We start from the raw sequence: 22,276 nt of genomic DNA, 5'->3' as shown, positions 1-22,276 counted from the left end.
AGAGTAACATCAGAGCTGATCAGATGTTGCTCCAGCAATGCTCTGGAGTCAACTGCAGGCTTATACAGGCAGGGGGTAAGTTAGGCTGGTGGGCCGTGCCCTTTCTCTGTGGAAGCTTTGCAGCTTAAAGGGGCCATGCCTGAGTTTAGTTTATTTAAAAATACAGGCAATGACCAGACAATATTAACAGCAGTAGGTGTCAGTGGGGAAATGACTTGACTAGCAAGCCAGAGGTTGCTGGTTCGAATCCTCACTGATATGGTTCCCAAACTATGGGAAACACCTATATTGGGCAGCAGTGATATAGGAAGATGCTGAAAGGCATCATCTCAGACTGAGGGGGAGATGGTAATGGCAAACCCCTTCTGTATTCTACCAAAGACATCCACAGGGCTCTGTGGTTGCCAGGAGTCGACCCCGACTCTACGGCACACTTTACTTTACTTTAGATGTCAAACCAATAATCTAAGACTTTAAGAAAGCTTAAAATAATGATAATCCAGCTCACTCAGGTCATAGCTTGCAGATAGCAAAACAATATTTTGCAACCTTTAAAGAAATGGCATCATTATTATCAGCTAATAAAATTTGCAAATAGAAAGCCGCCAAGTGCCCTGAATACTTTGACAGCAATGGTAAAATTAATCGACCTCAAGCATCTCTATAATATGGACAGTACAATAAAGCATGAGTAGAAGATTCAACAACCCCAGCTCCACATGGGCAAACCTGGCCCCATAAGGAACCTTTTGAATTTGCCTTCAAGTACAGCGGTAGGTAAAATATTAAATCTGACTAATGTCAAGGCTCTTCTTAGCTTGGGAACTGTGATGGGATATAGATAACTTGCAGGTATCAGCAGAGGAGAACCACTGCCAAGAAAAACATCTCTTGGTAAGCTGGCTATATCCTCTTGGAGATCTAAATCTATCAAACTTTGCACCAATATTCTCCTGCCTTTTTCATAGCCTACTGGCAATAAAAACCTTGCTTGAAAACCCAATATAGGGCAGCCATGCAAGTGAACTTTAAACCAAGACACAAATGTGCATTTCCAAATATTAGTCTTCATTTTAAGAAATCCCGCTTCTCTGCGTAGCACTGATGAGGGGACACATTGCGCTACTTGAAAAATGTTCCTTAAAAATCTCATTTGTACCTTATCAATGTCAGTAACAACCCACAGACTAGCACTTGGTAGGGTTGCAATGAGGGGCTTGGAAAGACGATTTAGATGTGATGATGTGTCTATACCTACAAAGATTAGAATCATTTGGAAATGGTTTTTCCTGTGACATTCTTTGGATGCGAAAGCTGGACTTTGAAGAAGCAAGACAGAAAGCATTGATGCTTTTGAACTTTGGTGCTGGGGAAGACCTTTGAGGAGACCATGGAAAGCCAGGAAAACAAACAAATGGATAATAGAACAAATCAATCCAGAATTATCACTCAAGGCACAAATGACCAGGCTCAAACTATCCTACTTCGGACACATGATGCGAAGACCCAGCTCCCTTGCCAAGTCCATCATGCTGGGAAAAGTGGAAGGAAAGACAAGAAGAGGAAGACCAGCAGCAAGGTGGGTGGACTCGATTATGACTGCAATGAAGGCACCACTGAGAGACTTTCAAGGCCAAGTTGAAGACAGATCATCCTGGAGAGAATCTATCTGTGGTCGCTAAGAGTTGACACCGACTTGACGGCACTTAATCAATCAACAAGACCAACTGGCCTCAACTGGACTCTGTAAAGAAGTTGTGACCCAACTTTAGCCTGAAACAGTTTTAGCACAGCAGGAATCTAGTGGGCCTCTCAAGAGCTATAAAATGCCTGGACAGCCCAAAGCTGATTTGGAAGCAGATTGGCAGATGTAATTGCAATAGGCTTTCCGCTTCCCCGAGGCCTGAAAATGACCTTGCCTGAGGTTTCTGCTGCAAGGTGGCTTTCATCTCAAATGTCAGATCATTGGGGGACTGTTCTGAGTCAAAGGATGAGGTCTAATTAATATCCGTGGGCCATGGAAGAGATGCTGTATCTGCCTCCCCCACCCAACCCATGCAAGGGATTCTGGTGGAACCAAGATATCTGCCCTGAATCTTCTGCCGCATCCACCGGTGGAAGGAGATCCTGACTCCAAGGACAAGACACGGTCCGGATTATGTCCCCAACTCCAAGTCCATCCCTTGGCTTTTTCATTTATAAAGCTAGGTGTTGCTTTCCCTGAGCTACAGTTCCTCTCCAAAAACATATGCAGATAAAGAGGCGGGACTTTGAAAACAAGGATAGGTTGTTGTTTATTGGGGCTGGAGCCCTTGAGAGTAGAGAGCAGGCTTAGCTCCTCAGGTATCTTGGCCAGCTCTAAAGAAAACCAGTATTTAGGCAGGAAAGGATGGTCAGGACCTCAGACAGCTCCAAGCTGGAGAGTAACACCAGAGCAGGGAATAGTGTTGTGATGAGATCCAGTCACTGCTGGAGTGTATGCAGTGTGTCTGCATAGAGAGGCACCACCCTTTCCTCTCTCCCTCCCACATATATTCCCCATATTGACGGATGTGTTGTTAGTTTCTCTCTGTAAAGACAAAGCTGATGCAGAAGGTTCTGTCTGTGCATTCTAGCATCACGCCCTGAAATGTAACCTGGAGCAGAGATATGCAGATGAAAGGGTGGAGCTAAGCAAATTAGAGCCTGATCCTGTTTTCAGGCACTCCCACTTTCAGGCTGGGGCACACAGTGAAAAAGAACCTGAATACATTGTTTACCCATTCACTGGTCAGAAAGAGACACAGTTGATGTTCAGCTGGATTTTTCAGTAAGGCCCTGGAACAGAAGGCTAGCAAGATCCACCAAAGAGTGGGTCCCTCATGTAATGCATTCTCTCAGTATAATGTATTCATTTATATTTTCCAGGACATACAGATTAGCAAGAGATAAGCTTGACTCTGAGCACATACAGAGTACAATGTTTGCCTCAGTGAAAAGCCAGCCTTCAGACTAGTCCTAGCAGCATGTCAGGATCAAGGATAGGTTTTCCAAGCAGCCTGAAGCATCAAGATGTATTTTTTTTAAATAAACCCCAAACCATGAGTTTGGAATGAGAAATCTCACCCAAAAGTCCCTGTGAAGTGGTGTGTGTGCGTGCGTGAGAGAGAGGATGAACAAGGCTTTTGACAAGGTTTATTTTGGGTGTGCTGCACAGCTTCCACCATTTCTAGATTTAGAAGCTGAAGCAAAGGCAGAAGAAGCACTCAGTTCTGTTTAACCCCCCCCCCGCCCCCACCAGCCAGAACCTGGTTGGGATCAGCTCCTTCTTTGCTTTCTCCAGAGCAGGTTCATTAGCAGGGAAGGAGGACATGGACAGGTGTCACAGTTCACTGATGGAGGAAAGCTGGAAGAGCCCAAGGGAACTCATCAAGGTGATTGCATCTCTTGATATAGGACCCCCTCCCCTGTCTTTCACAACCAGACCTGAATGCTTGGAGATACTCCCAGATTTTGTCAATGAACATTTTGGTAAGGCCAGTAGTGTTGCTAGAGCAAAGGGGTCTTGTGTTCGGCATGTGGTTCCCCGATAATGTCCCCCCGACCAGCAGTGGTGCACATCTCTATTCCCTATCATCAGTGGTGGTGCCTTGCCACAACTTTTCTGCCCACTGACACCAGTTATTGCCAATCGTGCTGCTGCCTGCTCTCATTTGCCAGCCAGATCAGGAACCAATCAGAAAAGAGAAGGCCCCATTCCTCTCTGAAGAGGGCTTTCCCTTTGCTTTATGGCTTGAAGTGGTTGGCTTGCTAGTTGAGGGATTTCTCCTTTTTGATCCGCTCCAACTAGAGGCAGTCTGGTACCCATGCCTGCTAACACACACACACACACACACACACACACACACTCACTCTATTTTGTCTCTGTGTTTCCCCCCAGAATGCTGTATTAATTTTCGTGCGCATGAAAGGCTGGGGTTGTATTTCTTCCTGCATTCTTTAATTCAGAGAACCTGGCTTTTAAATTGGGAGAAGAGAGAAAATTCCAGAGTAAATATAGATAGCACACAAAAGGCAAAGCAGAACCTTCAGCAATGTGTATGGGGGCAGGGAGGGCTTTGGAGCACTGATCCTTTGCATAAGGAGTCAGTTTAGAAAAGAAGGTCATTGTGGCTGTGGATGGTGGGGGTTATAGTAAGTCCAACAACATCTGGGGACCCAAAGTTGGAAAACCCTGGTCTCATGTAGCAGGGGTGCAACCTTTTATGAAAGGCTGTATATACTATAAATTGGACAATTTTTTAAAAAAAGAATTGTTGGTCTCATCATTCCCAGAGATGCTGGTCAAAGGCCATGATGTGCACTGGAGTTGAACAACTGGGGACCAGTGCACTGGAGTTGCACTAGGGACCATCAGGTGGTGCTTAAGAAAGAAACCATAAGGGGAAGAGAGCCTGGGCAATGCCAAAGGTCATTTTCGCTGGGGATGATGGGAGTAGTAATCCAGCAACATCTGGGGACCCATGCTTGGGAAGCCCTGGTCTACAAACGTTATGTAGGGTATGCTCTTTTCTGCATTTGCTTTTGAAGTGATCCTATTCTGCCATTTTTGCTGCCTCATTGTCGTGAATCTGTTAGCTCGGCTAACCCAACAGGATTTTACAACCTCCTTCAGCACTCCCCCTGAGAGTAAACAGAAAGCAGCAGCGAAACCAAATGAAGGAAAATAAAAGGCTCACAAAGAAAATAGTCAATGGATTAAGTCCCCTGAACTGAAACTAGGTACCTCCCTTTAACACTAACTGAGTAATAAGTGGAAGGAAAAGACAAAACAAGGAATGAAACAAGCAAAGAACACAGAACAAGGAATTAAGATAACAATGCAGGTAAGTACAGACAAGGCAAACTGGGACACAGAAATGGTTAAAATTCAAGAGCACACTATCTGCAGCCAACAAAGTTGCAAACAGCATTAGAGTAATGAGAGATTGTTGAATATATATGGCTCAAGAGAACCAGTAGCCAATCAGGCTTCCCCGAGTCAGCACTTTGGCTTTCTTTCTTGGGATCTCCTACACCTGCATGACTCCCACTGAGCCTGCCTCTTGAGACGTCATCTCAAGACAGGTGAAATCCCAGGCTCTTCCCCATCAGAGATCATGTCTGGCAGCTGTTGCAAATCCTCAGCTCCAGAGTCTGGTTTCTCTGCCAAATCCTGTGGCTGTGCCTCTAAGCCCTCACTAGCTGGTAAGTTGTCCTGCTCTGACTCTTGTGAGTCAGAAGTCTGAGCCATGACACTCATTGGAAGGTGGCAAAAATGGGGTGGGGTCCATTACAGCAATTTTTTCAGGGGCGGACAGGGGGTGGGGGAAATTCAGGTGAGAGCATCTTCCTTCAACTTTTTCTCCATTAGGAACATATGAAGCTGCCATTTACTGAGTCAGACCCTTGGTCCATCTAGCTCAGTATTGTCTACACAGACTGGCAGCAGCTTCTCCAAGGTTGCACGCAGGAGTCTCTCTCAGCCCTATCTTGGAGATGCTGCCAGGGAGGAAACTTGGAACCTTCTGCTCTTCCCAGAGTGGCCCTATCCCCTAAGGGGAATATCTTACAGTGCTCACACTTCTAGTCTCCCATTCATATGCAACCAGGGTGGGCTTTGCTTAGCTAAGGGGACAAGTCATGCTTGCTACCACAAAACTAGCTCTCCTCTCCTCTCCTCTCCCCAGCTACAATTTATGGTGGCTAGAGATGATGGGAGCTGTAGTTCAGGACTACAGGTTGTGAACCCCTGTACTATAAACCCTCCAAAGTCGAACTCTAACAGTCTATGGTCACATTCGCACGTAACACCACACTGGAATTGAAGGGGACAGAGGTTGCCAAACCTGTACATCTGAATGCATGACACATGGTCCAGACTCTGGTTCCCGAGAAAACGACAAGAGGTTTTGCTCTCCAAACTCCAATTTTTACCCTCGGCTTCTAGTCAGTTTCATCACCCCAACCTGAGGTTGAACACACCCTGCATTATGTGCAAATGCAGAACAACAGGCTGCATTCCCTGTAACCAGAGTTGAGGGAGGAAGCTCCTCCCTCTCTCTGGCAGTGATTGGCTGTGTGGGCTGTACTTCATGCAAGAAGGAAGCCGGCACAGCCATTTCCTCTTCCTCTCTGCAGCCTCCCTAACTGCAGAGAGCCTGCTCTCTGTTACGTCCAAATTCGGACAGAGGAACGGGGATGGGGAGCAGAACCGTGGGGTCCATCGGACCCATAGTTCTGTGTTATGTGCGAATACTGCCTATGATTCTAGGAATGTTCAGCTCAGGCTGAAATGTTCTGTGCATAGAAGGCCTGATTGACATTCTCTTTACTGGGAATGTAAAAAAGCTTTACTGGTTTTGGTTGCCATATGGCAGTGCCACATTTAGATGGTGGCCTTAGCAGCAGGCTAGCCTCCAACCAAGCCATGAGTCTGTGGCAAATACCAGGGCTGGTTGGCAACCTGATTTAAACATGACGTGGACTGCACAGAGCCCCTACATGGCTGGTTTTTAATGTGCCCGGCCTCGCTTTTAAACTGGCCTCAGGGAAGGCACAGATGGAATGCACAACTCCTGCACCTTGTCCTTTGTTTATAATACAGAAACGATATTTCTAAGTGTAAAACTTGGCTCTTAAGTCTCTTGAGCGATCCCCAAACAGGAGGCTGAGTGCACTGAAATGCTGACGTTGTTAGGGCTCGTCAGTTTGGTAATAGAGAGCCCAAATGGACACCCAGGGAACAGTGTGAATGCTAAATGGGCCTCATTTAGACTCGGAGAGGTCACCATTGTGTGGCCTTCATTACAGAGCACTCTAACAGGCAGGTCCTTCTGTCTATTATGAATGAGAGGGAGAGAGAAACCCAGCTTGCTGGAGGAATGTTCCTAAGGAGGACATGATTACAATAACGAATCGGCAGTTTTTACTAAGCTTCCCTGAGAGCGGTCTCAAACGGACTTCTGAGAATTATAGAGGATGGATGGGTCAGGGGTGGATCCACCATTGACGCAACCATGTGCTCTACGAGTAATAAATTGAACTAGCTGAGCCAGGCGCAGAGCGTCTGCGCCCCCGGACAGCCCACCCACCACTGCTGTTCCCCACCACCACCACGTCAGAATGCCCGGTTTTCTGGTTGGCTGGCTAGCTAACCGGCCGCTCCCCCACACCTGCTTCTCCCCCCCATGCACAGGAGACAAAAGGGCGAAAGCCCCCACCCCTGGGTCATGGTCCCTGATCCAGGTTGGGGCCCCCAAGTAGCTGCTGCTTACATGCGAACAATCAAGCATGAGGGTCACAATCATGTGAAAGGTGTTGTTTGGCCATGGACCCCAACCCCAGGCCTGGGAGGGACTGGGGAGAAGATTGTAGGGTGCAGTGAGCAGCATCTGGCAGCAACAAAACTCCGCCCAATGCTAGAGGAGGAAGTGGTGGAGATGGAGCCATTGGAGGGCAGTGGGTGGGACAGCAGAGCCTATGTGAGTGAGCAGGTGGAGGTCCCAGGGAAGGCAGAGGTGGGGGCATCTCCCTGGCATCCTCAAGATACGGCCAAGAGAGACTCCTGCCTGAAACCTTGGAGAAGCTGTTGCTATTCTGTGTAGATCAGGGTTTCTTAAACTTGGGCCCCCAGATGTTGTTGGACTACAACTCCCAGAATCCCCAGACATGGCCTTTGTGGCTGGGGATTCTGGGAGTTGTAGTCCATCAACATCTGGGGGCCCAAGGTTAAGAAACCCTGGTGTAGACCAGGGATTCTCAATGTTGGGTCCCCAGATGTTATTGGGCTTCAACTCCCATAATCCCCAGCCCCACTGGCCTTAGGTTGGGGATTATGGGAGTTGAAGTCCAATAACATCTGGGGACCCAACGTTGAGAATCCTAGGTGTAGACAATACTGAGCGAGATGGAACCAGGGTCTGACTTGGTAGAAGGCTGCTTCCTAGGTTCCTCCTATGCCTAGGTTCCAACTATGGGGGAAACTGATGGGGAAAATGCAGAGAAATAAACAGGGGAGCAATCGACTACTGAAGGCGACATGGCTGGGCAGATCTTAGGCAGCGTGTTGAGCAGGACAGGGGCCAGTGATGAGGTGGACCTGTTGAGAGCTGACCTGGGACCTGTGGGGAGAGAATGCCAAAGAGAAGAACCCCAAATCAAAACTATGGCTTTTTAGTTTGGGAAAGAGGTGACTATGGGGAGACATGATAGAGGTGTATAAAATTATGCATAGTGTGGTGGATAGGGAGAAGTTTTTGTTCCCCCACTCCCTCACAACACTAGAACCAGGGATGGTCCTGTGAAAGGAAGTACTTGCATACAGAGCAGAATTAATCTATGGAATTCTCTGCCACTGGCTGTGGTGATGGCCACCAGCTTGGATAGCTTTAAAGGGGGCTGAGACACATTTATGGAGGGCAGGTCTATCAGTGGCTACTAGCCGTGATAGCCTGGCTACCACCAGTTTCAGAGGCAGGAAGCTTCTGAAAGTCAGTTGCAGGGGAGCAACTGCAGGAGAGGGGGCATGCCCTCCCCTCTTGCCTGTGGGCTTCCCAGAGGCATCTGGTGGGCCACTGTGGGAAACAGGATGCTGGACTAGATGGGCCTTCTTGGGCCTGATCCAGCACGGCTGTTCTTATGTCTTATAAACTGCCAAGTTCTCTAAGAGACAAGAGGCCATAAATGGACCTATACCAAGTCTCAATAGAGGGGCAGGATCAATCTGGGTGGCTGTTCTCTATGTTTGGATCACTCTCCCTTCTGATTAAATGGCCCCAGTATGTTACATTAAACCTGTTACATTAGTCCCAACATTTTTCTTCTTGTTTACTTAAATTGAAGCCTGAGGGACCCAATCAGGATCAAAGCGGAGGTGTGTGCATGGTGGTGGTGGTGGTGGGGAAAGGACGATTTGACTCTTTCTTGCGGCATTGTGACAAAAATAGTGTCCCTGAAGCTGCAATAAACTCTAGGAATGGATGTTTGTCGGCTTCCCAGAAGCATCTGGGCCATCTCCAGGACTCAGAGAATGGACCACAGTGAGAAAGAGGATTCTGGACTCTCTAGGCCTTGGGCCTGATCCACCAGGGCTCTTCTTATATTATTTGGCAAGCCAAGGAGCGATTCTGCTTTGGTCGTATGGGGAGCAAGGGAAGGAAGGAGAGCTGGGAGGATCTGGATAATGAAGAACGCTGAAGAGCAGTGGTGGAAGAGGGAGAGAAATGAGAAGAGCAGAAAATGAGCAGAGCAAAATGACAAACCCTTTGCAGAAAGGCTGAGTCAGTGGGAAGTGAGTGGTGGGTCCAGCGGTGGGGAAATCTATATTAATGGGGGGGGGGCAGGGGGAAGAGAAAGGCAGAGAGAGAGAAAAGATGAAAAGGGTATGGATTCGTTGGCAAGGCACTTGTTAACAGATTCAGCTGATGCCCCCAGGGAAATACAAAAAGAATACAATAAGCCAAGAGCACTTCTCTCTCTCTCTCTCTCTCTCTCTCTCTCTCTCTCTCTCTCTCTCTCTCTCTCTCTCATATTGCTGCTCATCTTTTCCCCCTGCAGGGTCATCAAGTGAAGGTCAGCTGGCTTTGATACTGAATCCACATTGTTGTGTTGAAGTTTCAGGTCCCTGATTTTTTAAAAAAGTATTTATTAAAGGTTCATTATTTCATCTGCTTGTCGTTTTTTCCTTCAGGTTTCCTGAACAAGCTCACAAAGGCTCTGCTCTCATTCCCATTTAGATCTCCCAGGGGTGCATGGTTGTGTGTGCCCCCTGCATTCTTGTAGGCAGAGCAGACTTCAATGTGCTGCTACAGTTCTAGGCTTTGCCTCCAATCCAAGAGCATAGTCCAATCTGGGCAAAATGCAAAGTGCGGGTCGTTACCTTTAAAGCCCTGAATGGCTTGGGTCCAGGCTAACTTAGAGAGAGCCCTCTTCTGCATGATCCCCATTGCACGTTGAAGTTATCTGGAGAGGTCCACCTCCCTTCCAGGAGTACAGGGACCGGTTCTGTGCACATCCTTACAAAGCAGTTTACGGGGGGCGGGGGGGACATAAGAATGGTTCTCTGTCCTAAGAGGGCTCACATTCTAAAGCAAAGCAAAGCAAAGCAAAGCAAAACAAAGCAAAACAAAACAAAACAAAACACACAAGTTGACAGCAGCAACAGTTGCTGGAAGAACCCTCTGCTGAGTCACTCTCCCACTGCCAAATGTAAGAAATACCTGGGAAATAGTGCGGGACGTTCCCCTCTTAGCTCCTTGGGAAATAGGCTCTTTGGGGGCTCTGCCCCCTAGAAGGCAATTGAAGGATGCCATCTAGGGTTGCCATATTCAAGGTTCCCCAATCTGGGGAACGACTCATCTGCATTTTATTTATTTATTTATTTGACAGATTTGTATACCATATGCAAGCTTCCCAAAATCTGGGTGGCTTAATTTGCATATTATGGAAATTAAGCTGAAACTAATTTGCACTTTATTTATTTATTTATTTGACAGATTTGTATACTTTCCCCTCCTTCTCTGCCCTCCCCATGTGATCGGATCCAGAGTAAAATCTGGGCAATCCGGGCAGCGCATTGGAAACCCATGTAAATCCAGGTGGAATTTAGCAGGCGGGTGGAGGAGTCAAAATCCAGCGGCTCCCCTAAATTCCGGGGGACTTGGCAAGGTTAACTCCCTCTCACCTCCCCTAGTTGCTCATGACTGCAGTCATGAAATAAACTATCAACTGGCCTCGACTTTCCTCCCACGTGGGATGGGAAGAGTGGGCTTTGAGGTGCCCCTCCCGTCTCAGCCATGTATTTGAGGAGATAGCTCAGTGCGTCTGAGCCTAATGCAGAATCAAGCCAGGGGGAATGTGCTCATCGCTGGAAATTTGCTCATCACCCGGCATAAGGGCACAGGATAGGTCCTGCATTAGCTGGGGTTGTGCTCCTATCTATTTGATGCAGCTGCCTTGATGCTCGGAGAGGCGAGAGCAGAAGCTTTCCAGGTCTCTCTGGGCTGCTGGGAAAACTACTCTCCTCCTCCTTCTCCTCCACCTCTAACCTCAGCCTGTTAACCGCTTCCTTCTGGGCTGGCAAAGTCCCCAAAGTGCAGTCATGGGGGGCCCTCCCATCAGCCAGCCTGTTTCAATTAATATTAGTTCAATTAGCCTCCAACACAAAGGTTATTTCCTGCAATTTTATGGCTTTTCAATGGTATTTGCGCGGGTATAATTCACTCCCGGCTCACTTAACTACTGGAAATAAAACTGGCATCTGGGGTAATATATTCATTACTCCTCTCCCCTGGAACGTGCCATTAAAAAGTCTCTCCCCGGCATAGTTCTAACAAGTACAGATGACTTGTCGGTCTCTTCCTGGCAGCCATGTGCCAAGCTGAGTCGCCGGCTCGGGCGTTCTGCCAGCAGCTGACAAGCCAGCAGGTTAGCAACGCTTCGTTGTGGAACTGGGTGATTGCTCTCCATTGGAAATACGGCTTGGACTAGTAGGGCGCAGCAGCCAGACACCCTTCTGGTGCATCTGGGCTTGTCCTTTGCACACACATATCCGAGACGGTTACCTGCATATAATGACAAAGGAAGCAATCTCCGGTCCACCAGAACAGAAGAGAATCCCTGCTGGATCAGTCCCAAGCTTCAGAAGGCCTAAACTAGAGGGTCTGTCAGGAAGGCAGAGCAGCTGAGCTCATGTGACTCATGAGTCACTGGCAGTGGCGGCTGGGAAGAGAAACCAGAAATGGGAAGGACATTGGAGGAAATCATCCCCTCCTCCCACTACCTCCGGGCATTAAGAAAAAGAAAAGGAAGTGTAGTCTGGAAGAGGAGGAGAAGAAACAGAGGTGGAATCTGCCTGGAACATGGAACCACGGGTCCATCCTGCGCCCCCTCTCCCTTCCCTCCCATCTGCACTCGGACATTCAGGAGAGCATCCTCTTTGCAGTCACTGAGACTGCAGAGAGGCAGGGGAGCTGGTTTTGTGAGCTTGCTTCTTGCTTAAAGGACAGCCCACACAGCCAATCTGGGAGGGAGAGAGGGAGAAGCTACCTCCCTCAACTCCAGTCCAACTGAATGCAGCCCCCCCCTCCCCAGTGCTGCAATCGGTTGAAAAGGAGGCTCCTTAGACCCACGGTTTGGAGCAGCAGAACTCACTACAAACTAAGGGTTCAAATTGGAGTCTCCTCAGCTCAGGTTGCACTACTGATGGGACTGTTGGCTGGGTTTGGCCATGGAGCGGCATGGGCAGAAGTGCACCTAGGCAGTTTTGGAGCCTGGACCTAAAGGCCTTTGGAGCGTCCACCCCCGCCCCCCGGCTGGAATTGTTGTCTGATATTATCTGACATTTAGAACATATATTACAAATAGGTCATCCACCAGAGTGATCAAGACAGTTTCGGTCCATACCCAGGCTGGAAGTCACTGGAAAGGATGCACATTGCTGGTTTAACCTTTAAAGCCCTAAACCAGGGATGTCAAACTCAATTGTTTTCCTTCTGCTCCTCCTTTTTTCTTTCACTCCCGTCCTTCCTTCCCTTCCCCTCTTCTCCCTCCCATAGTCTCCACTCACTCATGAAGGAGATGGCACCTCTCACCTGTCTTCCACCTCCTCCTTTTCTCTCTCACTGGCTACCTTCACACGTAACGCCAAACCACAGGTTGACGAACCTGAGGTTAATTCTTGAACCTAGGAATCGTCTCACAGATGATCTTTGAACCTGAGTTGGGCAGCCTCTGGTTTCAGAGCAGAGGAGCCTCTGCCCATCCCTGGTCCACTGAGGCTGCATCCCAGCAAGCTCCGTATCACTCACATCGCCAGATGGCAGGCAAGGAGTCAGCATGTCAGCAGGGTGGCAGCCATTGGCCATGATCTTCAAGGGGGCGTGCCCAGCGCAATCATGCCATTTTGGCATGAGCTGCCCACCCTCGGCAGGAAGAGGGAGTTTAAACCTCTTTAAATAGCATTTCAACCCTCACAGCACGTGCACTGCCACCTTCACAAGAGCCCCACAACCAAACAGTCTCTCACAAGCATGATTACTAGTAATGGGGGTATGGAGAATGGCACTATTTTTCAGTTAATCTGGGAAGGGATCATGATGAATTCCTAGGAGGGAATATGTATATGAGGGTGGGCAAAGTATCATAGGGTCTGGTCCACAGTTACAAAGGATGGTCCAAGAACCCCCAACACACTCCGGCCCATGTGTTGTCATGCCGGGTAGGGATTAGCCCTCTCATGAGATGACCAGTCCACTGGGGAGGACCAGAGGCACCATGAGCTTCAGATCTCCATAGTACTGTGCACTCAAGAGTTAGACAATCCAACTATAGGGGGTCCCACTGATGTGGGGCTCCTGGCATATCTGTTAAATAATACAATTCTTCCTTGCCTTCCCGTTGACACACAACCCCCAGAGACTCCCCAAGAGTCCGAGCCACTCCATGTGTCCTGCTGTTTCCCTGTGGCCTCTGTCCACCAAGATCGGTGACGGTTCCTAGTACACATTGAAAATTCCCATGCTGGGATTGGCATTGTGGTGTATGCAGATTGCCAACCATGGGGAATCGTGTGTGAGGGGAGTCCCTATTTTCAGCAATTCCTGGCAAGACGGGTGGTCCATTGGCTGCCTCCGTGACCACCACTGATCAACCATCAGCTCAGCTGGTCTTCATGGGCCCTGAACATTATTGCTGCTGCCATGCGACCACAGATTAGCCGCATGCCTGGCCTCTGCACACCCTCCTAAATGCTGCTGTTGCCAGCTGTGATGTGGTATGATGAGCCAAGTCAGTGGAGGCCTGCAGGGGTGGGGTTGTGCCAGTGGGGGGCTGGAGGCTTGCACACAAGCCGCTGCCAGCCTTGTGACACCACTGCTTTTGGCTGGCCACCATTGGAAACAGGATACTGGCCTAGATGGGCCCTTGGTCTGATCTGATTGATTGTTAAGTGCCGTCAAGTCGGTGTCAACTCTTAGTGACCACATAGATAGAGTCTCTCCAAGATTATCTGTCTTCAGCTTGGCCTTGAAGGTCTCTCAGTGGTGCATTCATTGCTGTTGTCATTGAGTCCATCCACCTTGCTGCTGGTCGTCCTCTTCTTCTTCTTCCTCCAACTTTCCCCAGCATTAGGGACTTCTCAGGGGAGTTTGGTTTTCACACAATATATCCCAAGTATGACAGTTTGAGCCTGGTCATTTGTGCCTCGAGTGAAAATTCTGGATTGATTTGTTCTATGATCCATTTGTTGGTTTTCTGGGCTGTCCATGGTCTCCTCAAAAGCCTTCTCCAGCACCAAAGTTCAAAAGCATCAATACTTTTTCTACCCTGCTTCTTCAAAGTCCAACTTTTGTATCCAAAGAGTGTCTCAGAAAAACCATTGTCTAGAGATGATTCTAATCTTTGTAGGTGTGGACATGTCAGGGCATCTAAATATCCTTTCCAAGGCCTTCATTGCAATCACTGGTCTGCCAGGTGCTTTTCTCACGTTCTTAATGCAAATAATCAAAAATGTAAATCCAAGTAATTTGACATGTTAAAGTGAGGAAGTTTTTGAAATGTGAGAGTTTGCATATTTGATATAAAGGAAAGAGCCAAATATTTCTCTTTTTAAAAAAAGAAGTTGAACATTCAGGAAGGAATCTTGGAATATCCTTGAGGGTCAGGTTCCCCACATCTCCTGACCCACAGTTATGGTCCCAAAAAGGTGTCTGGAAAAGATTTCCCTCCACCAGGCCTTTCTCAAGTTAAGAAAAATAAGAACATAAGAAGGTCCTACTGGATTACACCAAGGCCATCCAGTCCAGAATTCTGCTTCATGTAGTGGCCAACCAGATGTATCTGGGAAGTTTACAAGCAGGACAAAGAGGGGAACCTTCCATTGGTGCTCCCTAGCCCCTGGCTGCAAAGATTAGTAGCCATTGATAGCCCTATCCTCGATGAATTTGACTAACCCCCCTTGAAAACCATCTATGGTCATCACCACACATCCAGTGGCTCTGAATTCCGTAGTTGAACTCCATGATGTGTAAAGAAGGGCTTCCTTCCCTCTGTCTTGAATCTCCCAGCATTTAGCTTCAACAGATGATCCAAACTCATGAAAGAGGGAGAGAAACTTCTCTCTGTCCATTTGCAGTCTTGCAATACAAAACGACCGCACTTCGACCTAAACCTCCTGAACATTGTCATTTCTCTCTTGGGTCAAAAAATGTGCTACTCGTTGGTTTAGGGAAAGAGACTCTCTTTTCTCCCAGGAGAAGGAGGTGTGCGTGCATGCAAAATACCAGTCACAAATTGAGGGGAGTAAATGGATGCTTGGAGAAGAGGGAAGTAATTTCAGGGTCTGGATTTCTGGAGTGTCACCTGCATGTCTCTAAAGACTGTGACGACTGGGCTGAGAGCACGGGTGGATTGGAAGTGACACTGCTGCTAATTGCAGAAATGAAGACGAATGGCGGTGGATCTGGCTGGAGCGGAGGCACGCCACCTGTTTATACCACACGGGTCCACCTGCTCTCCATCCTGTGGTGCAACCAGCTGTGTCCCAGAGCCCAGCTCCAATGCTTGTCTGAGCAAGACCAGCTCTTTCTGCTCCCATCGCCCCACTTCCTCGATTCTTTAAGAGAGATTGAAGCAGCGGGGAAATGCTTGACTAACAAGCAGAAGGTTGCCGGTTCGAATCCCCGCTGATATGTTTCCCAGACTATGGGAAACACCTCTATCGGGCAGCAGTGATACAGGAAGATGCTGAAAGGCATCATCTCAGATTGTGAAGGAGATGGCAATGGTCAACCCCTCCTGTATTCTGCCAAAGACAACCACAGGGCTCAGTGGTCGCCAGGAGTCAAAATCGACTTGACGGCGCACTTTACTTTACCATTCTCCTCAGACTTTGGTTAGGAGGTTCTTGGATGCATTGTCCCCTGCTAATTGAACGTTGGTTGGGAAACGGTATATAAATATTTGTCGTGTATGTATCTCCCAGAAACAAGAGGGTAGACTCAATGGACCCTTCTGGGCTGATTGCTACGACTTTGGATCCAGGAAATGCCCCCCGCCCCACATTAGATGTCCCCCTCCCCCTGCCATAACAGTTAACGACATACAGTTACAAGGATGAAAGAGGGTGGGGGAAACCTATGACCCAGCCTCTGGATGGTCCTGTGCCACTTGAAAGCCCCACACCAGGTTTAAATGGGTATTCAGGGTGTGTGTAGAAGGGGCCATCTATATATATATACAATAACTTTACAGTCAAATTACATTCATTTATTTGATTGGCAGCTGCTTCCAAGGGTCTGACTCAGTGTATAGCAGCTTCCTATGTTCCTACACTGCAGGCAGGAATCTCTCTCAGCCCTATCTTGGAGATGCCAGGGAGGGGACTTGGAACCTTCTCCCTGCAAGCAGGCCGATGCTCTTCCCAGAGTAGTCCCTGTCTCCTAAGGGGAATATCTTACAGTGCTCACATGTAGCCTCCCATTCAAATGCAAACCAGGGCAAACCCTCCTTAGCAAAGGGGATAGTTCATGCTTGCCACCACGGGACCAGCTCTCTCCCCTCAGGGATGCCTGCAAACATCTGTCTGAGCCACCAAATGGGCAGCTCACCCTCCAGTAAAAAAGGAGCAAGGCCTTTTGAAACCCCTCCTCCCTTCCCTGTGCCATTTATATTTGCCTAATGGTTGTCAGAATACCGGGATTTCAAATGGACACGATCAGGTTTATGAAATGGTATCAGCTTCAGACTTGGAGGATATTGATGTGTTGCCTGCATTCATAGCTCCATAAAACTATTTTACGGTGATATAATAACCCTAAATATGGGCTGTATTGGCAAGTGAGGGTTAGCAATTGCGAGTGCTTTATCCGTAATGAAATATATGCTCCCGCAGGCATCAATGCAGGAATCTTGATGGAGTCAAGTAAACAGCCACTTTCCTTCAATATTCTTCTCTGCTGCATGTTCCTAATGTATCGATATGTCTATTGGCATCTCTCACGAATGAGGCATAAATCAGGGAGGCAATTTTTCCCGGGAGAAGAAGCATTTTCTTATTAGAACACAGCAAGGCACGATCCGGAGAGTTTGCTAGAAAGCTCTGGAGTCTGCAAACTGAACGACACACCAACCCACCCTCCCAAGACGCCTTTGCTGTAGAGCTGTGCCTGGATGCATTTCCAAGATCCAATCCGATTCGGATGGGATGCACGTGATTGCCGAATAGTGCCTACTGTCACTGTTGAATCGTCCGGTGCATCGTTATTGGGTCAGTGCATCGTCTCATAGGATAGAATGACCCGTAGGAAATATTGTAAAACACAAAAAGGTCTGTGACGGTGATCTTCACTATTGTTCAGGCGGAGACCACTTTGGCAAAAAAAAACCACCTCTGCAGGCCTCAACACAGTACTACACTTTTCTCAGTGTTGGGAGGGCCCTTTATCAGAGAGGGAGCCCTCAGGGTAGGGTTGGGAAGTCCTATGCTTCCCAGCAGTCCGTACAGGCCTTCTAAGATGGTTCAGGGGCTCAATTTCCCTTAAAGGAGTCATCTCCAGCACTGGGCAAAGCACTGCACGGTGGGCCCAATAAAAAATTAGTCAGGGGCCTGCAGTTAGGGTTGATGGGGACCACCATTGGCTCCTGGACCTTACAGTGAAAAATACAGGTCTGTAAAGATATTATTGGAAGTCAGAATGGCAAGGTAGACATTTCTTAGAGTTGATGGTGGACCTCTAGGAACATAGGAAGCCGCCATATACTGAGTCAGACCATTGGTCTATCCAGCTCAGTATTGTCTTCACAGACTGGCAGTGGCTTCTCCAAGGTTGTAGGCAGCAGGAATCTCTCTCAGCCCTATCTTGGAGATGCTGCCAGGGAGGGAACTTGGAACCTTCTGCTCTTCCCATAGCAGCTCCATCCCCTGAGGGGAATATCTTACCGTGCTCACACTTCTAGTCTCTGGCCTTATATTGAGTCAGACCCTTGGTCCATCTAGCTCAGTATTGTCTACACAGACTGGCAGCGTCTTCTCCAAGGTTGCAGGCAGGAGTCCCTCTCAGCACTATCTTGGAGATGCAGCAAGGGAAGGAACTCCCTGCCTGTCTGGGTAGACAATACTGAGTCAGATGGACCAATGGTCTAACTCCATATGAGACAGCTTCCTATGTTCTTATCGTTGGCATGTCTAGAAGTTTTGACCTGTACAAATGTTCGTTGGGAGCTGCGATTTTTGTTTTTGAGAATTGCACATTTTGTGTCTGGTGGCACTTTAAAACACACACACACACACACACACACACACACACACACACACACACACGTGCCTTGAAATACCAAATCAAACAAATCAAGGAATTGAAAGCAATGACATGCAAGACTGACTCAAGAGAGCAGCACAACTCAATTAAAAATCTCGAGCAATCATCAAGCTTTTAATAAAAGGGACATTCATAGAACATCATTCCTTAATGCGCTCGCCACATGGATCAAAGGCTTGGTGGGACAATGTTCTTCATCACCTTCCTAAAGCTAGTGAGAGGCGCAGTTAACTAGCTGGGTCTCCTGGGGGGAGCGGGGACAAGGGGGACTTCCAAAGTTTGGGTGCAGCTCTGTCCTGAAGTACCCCCCACCTCACATCAGAGCTAAGGAGAGGAGAGCTGGTCTTATGGTAGCAAGCATGACTTGTCCCCTTAGCTAAGCAGAGTCCACCCTGGTTGCATATGAATGGGAGACTAGAAGTGTGAGCACTGGAAGATATTTTCCTCAGGGGGTGGAAGAGCAGAAGGTTCCAAATTCCCTCCCTGGCAGCATCTCCGAGATCGGGCTGAGAGAGATTCCTGCCTGCAAGCTTGGAGAAGCCGCTGCCAGTCTCGGTAGACAAGACTGAGCTTGATGGACCAGGGGTCTGACTCAGTAGATGGCAGCTTCCTATGTTCCTAGAGCTGCACAGCTTTGGCCCTCCAACTCTTTATGGACTACAATTCCCATAACCCAGGCACAGAGGTCAACAGTCAGGGATTATGGGTGTTGTAGCCCAATATCTGCTGGGCTTCCTGGGCAGCCCTGCTTTAGATGGAAGCAGTGAATAAAATGGGACCTCAGGAATGTAGGAGCATAGGAAACTGCCATATACCGAGTCAGACCATTGGTCCATTTGGTTCACTAGACCACAGGTGGGGAACCCTTGTTTTAAGGGGCTTCTGCTCAATGGCTGAGCTCCTCCTTTGCATGCAGAAGGTCCCAGGTCTACCTGGCATTTCCAGGTAGTGCTGGAAAGTGGCAAGATCCGTATCCGAAACCCTGGGCAGTTGCTGCCAGCCTGTGTAGACAATACTAAGCTAGACTGATAAATGGTCTGACTCAGCCTAAAGCAGCTATGTATGTTCAAAAGCTTTCTCTTTGCTACTTTGGAACATAGGGACATAGGAAGCTGACATATACCAAATCAGACCCTTGGTCCATCTAGCTGAGTGTTGTCTTCACAGACTGGCAGTGGCTTCTCCAAGGTCACAGGCAGGTGTCTCTCTCAGCCCTATTTGGAGATGCTGCCAGGGAGGGAACTTGGGACCTTCTGCATGCAAGCGGGCAGGTGCTCTTCCCAGAGCGGCCCCATCCCCTAAGAGGAATATTCAAATGCAAACCAGCGCAGACCGTGCTTAGCAATGGGGACAACCCATGCTTGCTGCCGTGAGACCAGCTCTCCTCCTTCCTGGCTCCCCACTCTAGAGGAGGCACCTGAGCTGGTCTCTCTATCTTCCATTGGGAGGGAACCTCTTAGTAGCCAGGTGAGCAATCAGCCTTCGGATCTGGAGCAATGCCCTTGTGAATTGTGTTGCCTCCATTCTTGGGGACTTGAGGGGGAATGCTGAGGGTTCAGAGGAAAGGTCAAGAGGCCTCCTGGCAGTTCTTATGAAGGGGGAACTTACTTCCAGGCCTGAATGATCAAGGGCAGGGGCGTAACTATACTAGGGCAAGGGAAGACAGTTGCCTGGGGGCCCACTGCCTTGGGGGACCCCCAGAGGCAAGTCACATGACTGACTCCCCCAGCCATGCACCCGCCTGGGCTTCCTTCAGTTGTATTCATCCTCCAAAACGGATGTGAGTGTTAAGACCTGGAGCTACCAGGACAGCATGGCTTTCTCTAGTACCATTAAATGACTTGCATCGTCTACAATTTACCAAACCTTTTAAAAAAATAATTTAGGGTGATGTTCTATTGTGGCACATAGGTTCTCTCTCTCTCTCTCTCTCTCTCTCTCTCTCTCTCTCTCTCTCTCTCTCTATATATATATATACACACACACACACACACTTGTGCATACTGTCACTGCTGAATCATCCGGTGCATTGTTATTGGGTCAGTGCATCGTCCCATAGGATAGAACGACCCGTAGGGAATATTGGAAATCACAAAAAGCTCTGTGATGGTGATCTATGCTTTTCTATGCTTATACACACTATGCTTTTTGTTACCACTATTCAGCCTCCTTTAAGATTTCTTTTCTTCATGAGATGAGCTTCAGTGGGCGGGCAGGGGGGCATTTTAAAATCTTGTCTCTGGGCCCACCCCAACTTTGCTACACCCCTGATCAAGGGTGGGTGCATGGGGGTGGCTGTGAGTCCAAACTGGGATGGAGGGTATGCATGTGGTGGTGGTGGTGGTGGTGGTGGTGGTGGTGGTGATGGTGTGTGTGTGTGTGTGTGTGTGTGTGTGTGTGTGTGTGTGAGAGAGAGAGAGAGAGAGAGAGAGAGAGAGAGAGAGAGAGAGAGAGAGAGAGAGAGAATTCAAATTGCATTTTTCAAATGTTGCAAGCCACTCTGAGGACCCTGATGGCTGCAAAGTGGGACAGTAAATCTAATCTAGGAATCATAAACCACAGGCTCTGAGTCTCCTTCTGGGTCACTTCAAAGTGGCAGAGCGAATATGCACAGATCTCGTCTGAGCCCACTCCCCAACTTGATTTACAGCGCCGGAGTCTGACAATTCCTCCTCCCCACACCGTGATCATTCCAGAATGACAATGAACTGCGTCTGCTAGAAATCTCCGCAGCTACAGGGCTGGTTTCCGAGGCAGTATCGTCCCTGTGGGCTTTGTTGAGCCAACAATAACGAGTGCCGAAGCAACATTTACAACACCAATTGATACCTGGCAAAGGGGAGTATGAATGAGTGTATTTCTGGTTTTTTCCCCCTTATAAGCCATTGTACCACAGATCTTCTTTGCAGAGGTTCCTTGTACAATCTAGCATCCTCCTTACCATCCACGACGAAGCCACTGATTGTGAAATAATTAAAAGCTTATGGCATCGAAGGCAATTTTTTTAAAAAAGCAGGAATCAAAGGGGGAAACTGGAATATGCACCATTAGTCCTTCATTCCCCCAGAATGCCGTTTCAAGTGACGCTAAATCACAGAGTAATAGAATGTTAGAGTTGGGGCATACCCAAGGTCCTCTGTTCCCTGCTCAGTGCATGCAAGTGCTACAGCATCATGCCGTGCCTTGCCCCATATGTCCCATTGCATCCTGCAGGCTTGCCAGCCACCCTGCTGAAAAAAAGACAGTATCCAGTCTCTGCCTGAACCCCATCTTTGACATACTGTCTGCAGCCTTCCATCTTGGATTCTGATTCACCAGAACACAGCTGCGTCTGAACACAACACAGGAACACAGGAAGCTGCCATGTACTGAGTCAGACCATTGGTCCATCCCGCTCAGTATTGTCTACCCAGACTGGCAGTGGCTTCTCCAAGGTTGCAGGCAGGAATCTCTCTCAGCCCTATCTTGGAGATGCTGCCAGGGAGGGAACTTGGAACCTTCTGCTCTCCCCAGAGCGGCTTCATCCCCTGCTGAGGGGAAGATCTTGTAGTACTCAAATGTCAAGTCTCCCATTTATATGCAACCAGGGCAGACCCTGCTTAGCTAAGGGGACAAGTCATGCTTGCTACCACAAGACCAACTCTCCTCTCCTCTCACAAGGCAGGCCTAAAATAACTGACAACGGCTCACAGTTTCTGCACGGGTCGAGCCTGTTGTCTGGTTAGTATGCGGCACCCAGTAGCGCAATGCAGTGGTCCAGCAAGGGCCAGATCTTGCATCTTCTCAGTGTCTCGACTGGGCATTTCCTGCTCAACCCGGTTCCTCTGCAAGACCTATTTCTAAGTCCAGTTTGGTACCCTTCGCTCTCGCTTTCCCGTGCCTGCTTTGTCGGCGAAGTCACATCCTGTGCTTCTCTGCACACTGCCTGGAATAAAATATAG

The sequence above is a fragment of the Hemicordylus capensis genome, chromosome 15, assembly GCF_027244095.1.
Source record: "Hemicordylus capensis ecotype Gifberg chromosome 15, rHemCap1.1.pri, whole genome shotgun sequence".
NCBI lineage: Eukaryota > Metazoa > Chordata > Lepidosauria > Squamata > Cordylidae > Hemicordylus > Hemicordylus capensis.
The sequence above is the reverse complement of the archived record's forward strand: the minus strand, read 5'-3'. Positions refer to the sequence as shown.